This window comes from Fukomys damarensis, unplaced genomic scaffold (assembly GCF_012274545.1).
Source record: "Fukomys damarensis isolate Sample0158 unplaced genomic scaffold, DMR_v1.0_HiC HiC_scaffold_33, whole genome shotgun sequence".
Taxonomy (NCBI): Eukaryota; Metazoa; Chordata; class Mammalia; order Rodentia; family Bathyergidae; genus Fukomys; species Fukomys damarensis.
Window position 1 is genome coordinate 12,437,315 of NW_022900945.1, and position 5,310 is coordinate 12,442,624.

Below are 5,310 nucleotides of genomic sequence, written 5' to 3' on the forward strand. Positions count from 1 at the left end.
ATGCATATAAATATTTACTTTTTCATATTTATAGATTGCATTTCTTAGGTGTTTTAATTTTTTAAATATATTTACGTTTAAAGAAATTATTTTGTCTTCTCTTTTATAGCTATATTGAGAATTACATTATTCAACTGTGTTTGGTTAAACAGTTTTTAGAATTTAATAAACACCCTTGTGTACTAGGTTCTTATATCTTTTAGTAGAATAGATAGGAATTGTAGAAATTCAATGTAAATAGGTTAGAGGGTTACAGTTTTACTGAGATAGAATTCACATGCCATATAGATTTTTCCCTCTTTTTCTTTCTTTTCCTCCCTCATTCCCTCCTTACCTTTCTTTCTTTTTCTTCCTATCCCCCCCCATCTCCCTCCTCCCATGTTTCTGTCTTGTGCCGAGGAGTGAGCCAGGATCTCACACACTCTAAACGTGCACTTTTCCACTGAGCTGCACCTTCTGCTCCTTAGTTTGCCCTTGTGAGGTGGACAGTGCTGTGTTGTAATATTCACAAGAGTTGTACGATCATCACTGTGAATTCCACAATATTTTTATCACCCCAGAAAGAAACCCCACATCTTTGAGCAGTTACTCCCATTCTTTCCTTCTTCTGGCTTCTGACAAACACTAATTACCATTTATCTGATAGATCTATTCATTCTGGATATTTCGTATCAATGGAATTAATATGTGGCTTTTTTTTTTTGTCTGTCACTTCACACAATATTTTCTTTGTGTGTGTGTGTCAGGAATCGAACTCAGGACCTTGTGCTTTTAAAGAATATTTTCTTTTTTAAAAAATACATTTTATTTTGTCCCATTCCACCCTCTGCCCCCACCCCTCCCTATGTACAAAAGCTTTGTTTCCATTTTTTCCTTCTATTTTACTTTTTTTCTTGTCTGTTCCTTTCTCCCTCCCACCTCCCTTGTTCCCCTTCCCATGTGAGCACTTTATTCCTATTTTCCAACATCCATTATACATCTCGGTCCTTATTTCCACATTCAGTTTCTTACATCAGAGAATGCAGTATTTGAACGTGTCGCAATATTTTCAAGGGCCATCCATGTTTTCCTTTATTTTTTTGAGGCGGTCTTGCCATGTAATTCAGGCTGGCCTGGAATCCATGGCGAGCCTGTCGCCTCCACTCCCAAGTGCTGGGATCGCAGGCACGCGCCCCACACATGGCCGTCCTTTCCTAGTTGTAGTACATAGGATTCTGTTACGTGGGTAGACCACATTTTATGTGTCTGTTCACTGTAAGCCTTTTTGTTTTGTTGCGTTTGAGATATTTCCATTTTTTTTTTTTTTTTTAGTTATTTCCATTTCTTGGTTATTTTCTTGTTATGGAACAAAATACCAGACACCCACAAGTGAGAGCAGGGAAGGTTTATTGTAGTTCACGGTTTGTAGAGGTTTCAGTCTGTAGTCAGCTGGCTCCGAGGCAGGGCAGCGTGGCCGTGTGACGGGGGCATGGTAGAGGAGAAACAGTCTGTGGCATGGCTGACAGGAAGCAATGGGTCTTCTTTCTGCTTCCCTTTTTATTCCGTCAGGGCTCTGAGCCTCATGGATCCTCATCCAGAGTGAGTTTTCCATCACCCACACCCAGAACTAGGCTAAACCAATCAGTGGACTCGCCCAGTGTTGTGCACCCATCTCCTGTCGCCTCCCAAAGCCCCACCTGAGAGCATGAGGCATCTAGATACCAGCCATAACAGCTATTACACTTGTCTGTTTGTTTTTTTCATACCGGGGATCGAAATTGAGACCATGCGCTTATGAGGCAGGCTGCAGAATCACTGAGCTGAATCCCAGCCCATGACAGCTATTGTGAACAGATGCTGTGAACATTCACCTGTGAGTTTTTGTGTGGTCATCACATCAGTTTTCTTGCTTATATACCTGAGAGTGGAACTGTTAGAAATAACCATATATTTTAGTTGCAAATAGAAAACGTTTGAAGATAATGCAGGCAAATCAAGCTAATCATAACATTCTATCTAAATCATAAACTTTTTTATAGTTTTGTTTCTCTGAATGTGTGTGAACATTCACCTGTGAGTTTTTGTGTGGTCATCACATCAGTTTTCTTGCTTATATACCTGAGAGTGGAACTGTTAGAAATAACCATATATTTTAGTTGCAAATAGAAAACGTTTGAAGATAATGCAGGCAAATCAAGCTAATCATAACATTCTATCTAAATCATAAACTTTTTTATAGTTTTGTTTCTCTGAATGTGGAATGTGAGCTAAATTCCCCACCCTCTCTGAATAATTATTAAAATACTCTGGGGTTCAATCCCAGCGTGGAGCAAGGGGAATGTTGAGGGAATCCCTAGGGGAGTGTGACTGTCATGGAAAATTTCTCCTAAGTCTAAAGAGCTGGAATTAAAAAACAAAGTGATGGATGTGGTTTCCATTTTATTATTTATTTATTTTGGGTTTTTGAGACAGGGTCTCACTATGTAGTTGATTTTTTTATATTTTGAGACAGGGTCTCACTATGTAGTTGAGACTGACCTGGAACTCACTTTGTAGCCCAGGCTGGTCTCAAACTCACAGCAATCCTCCTGTCTCAGCCTGTGGTTTCCATTTTAAATCCACAATTATTTGTTGAGTTTTCTTGATTAAACATTTTCTCCCAGGAAAAAGAAAATCTTTATGGATTATGTATATGAGTCATCTTTGAGTTAAATGTGCTTTTTAAAAGAGACTTATTCCAGTAATTAAATAATTTATGTCATACAAAAAAGCAATATAACTATACAAAAACAATACACTACCTGTGTGTGGTGCCCGGTGCAGGCCTATTGCCCTAGCATTCTGGAAAGCTGAGGCAGGAGGATCACAACTAAGAACCCAGCCAGCGCAATTTAGTGACCTAGCAAGATTCTTCCTCAAAAAATATTAAAAGGCCAGGGTGGTGTGGCTCAGTGCAAAGGCCTTGGGTTTGATCTTCAGGATCCTAAAAACAACAACAACGAAACGGTGTACTGTCATCTTAGAGGGTACTGATAGACCTTAAAATGTATTCAGTTGCCCTGATTTTATTCATTGATGTTGAATTAATAGCAAAGTTTTAAATTAATCTTATTTAACTCATGAGAGTACTTTTTATTTTAAACTTCTTTTCAGCCTTTCATAGCTGAATTGCATAGCTCTTGTTGCGTAGCTGGAAGTTTGTTTGCTTTGGTACTGGGGATCGAACTCCGGTCCTTGCAGTTGTGAGGCAGGCAGCGAAACCACTGAGCTCAGTCTGTGGCCAAGGAGCTGGAAGTTTTGAAGGACTACAGCTCTCAAGAAGCGAAGTGCTCAGTATTTATGTCTTTCCTACAAGAAAAACGACCAGCAGCTGATGAGGAGAACTCTAGACCGATGGCTTGCTAGCAGGTGCGTTTAGTTCAACAGGAGCATTTTGCTTGGCTGGCCCGGCAGTTTCTCAACCACTTTTTAGTTAGGCTGTTTCCAGGCCAGGCGAGCGCTGCGCCGTGCTCTGGACTGCGTTACTTGGAGCTGCTCCACAGCTGCTCCCACCTCAGCCTCGATGGCATCTGGGTCAGTGACCGGACTCCAGCGCCTCTCTCCTGCCTATTATTAGCCTTTCTTGGAAGCAGGTTGGTGAAAATGCTTCTGCTTGTTTATGTTTAGGAAACTGTCGCTTGAATGGTAACGACAGATAAAATGGAATTAATATATGTGGTTGGACTCAGTAGATGGCTTAGAAGTGGCTACTCTTCTTTTATTTCCAGGACTATCAATGCCTTGGAGTTAAGGCTAAATAAATGGTATCCTTAATCTTAAAAATAATTTTTATTGAATCATGTATAATGTAGTGTACTCTGCCTGGCTGCGTATATACATATGTATGTCATGCACACATATGTAATTCTCCTTGGTGGAAAATAGGGGAAGAAAAAAAACTGTGACTTGTTAGTTTTAAATACTGGCTAACCGGGAGGCTGAGGCAGGAGGACTGCTGTGAGTTTGAGGCCAGCCCAGGCTACACAGTGAGGTCAAGGCCAGCCTTTACTACATAGTGAGACCCTGTGTCAAAACAAACAATCCAGGCTGATTGTGGGGCTGCTCACACCACGGGACCCCAGCACTCTGGAAGTCGGGGTGGAGAAGGAAATAACAAGTTCCAGCCCAGCTTGCTTTTTAAAATTAGCACATATTTATGATACACAATGCTTACATTCATCGTGGGAGTCCATACAAGTACATGGCACATTTTTATTCTTTTTACATTCCCTTCCCATCTGTCCCTCCCACCTCTCTCCGTGTCTTGTTCCCCCTTCCATTTGAAAAATGTATCTCCCCACTCCTTATTACCTATCTTTTATTTTACTTTATTTATAATTTGTGTTTCTCATATAAGGGAAACCATGTGAGAGTTAAGCTGTCTGTCTGATTTATTCTGCTGAAATTATGGACTCAAGGTGCATCCATTTTCCTACAAATGACTCGTTTGTCCTTCTTAATGGCAGAGTAGAACTCCACTATGTGTAAATACCACAGTTTCTTTATCCATTAATAGATGGATATACAAATGCTGCTTCTAAGATTTAGCTGTTATGAGTTATGCTGTTCTGAACATGGGTATGCGTGGATCATAGTAATATAATGTCTTCAACTCCTTCAGGAAGTGGCCTACAGGGGAATAGCTGGCTCAAATGGGATTTCTAGCTTTACTTTAGCGATGGGCTGGATTGTTCTGCAGAAGCCTCTGGTGTGGCCACCTTGGATGTGCCACAGTCCACGTGGTTGTGAGTGGTTCTCACAAAGTGTTGGAGACGTCTCTTTCCCACATGCTAAGTTCCACTACCTGTCCACTGATTGTTCTGCTGTTTTAACAATGCCTCGGGGCAGAATTGCTCCACAAACAGTACCTTTGGAGTCCTTTGCAAGGATAATTCTGATAATTCTGTCTGAGGTTTGCTGTGACTCTGAGAGTCAGGCTGCTCCCAGGGCCCCAGGTGTCCTCCTGCTGCCCTCCATGGAAGCCCTGCCTGGAGCTAGGGCCAGGGCACAAGGGCCCTGGAGACCCTAAGTCCCACTTACGGGGATCCTCGCCTCCCTACACGCACCAGACCTGTTGCTGGGCAACAGGTGGGCAGGAGGGGCGTGGCAGATGGTCACCCCATCCGGAGTCGGCCTGGATTCTAATCGCCCCAGCTGGAGACAGCCTGGCCAGGGTCCCAGCGACCCCATCCTACTGAATTGGAAGGATGGAATTTTTTTTAAGGTACTGGGGACTGAACCAGCCTTCACAACGAGCTACATCCCAGTTCATTTAAAACATTTTTTAAAATT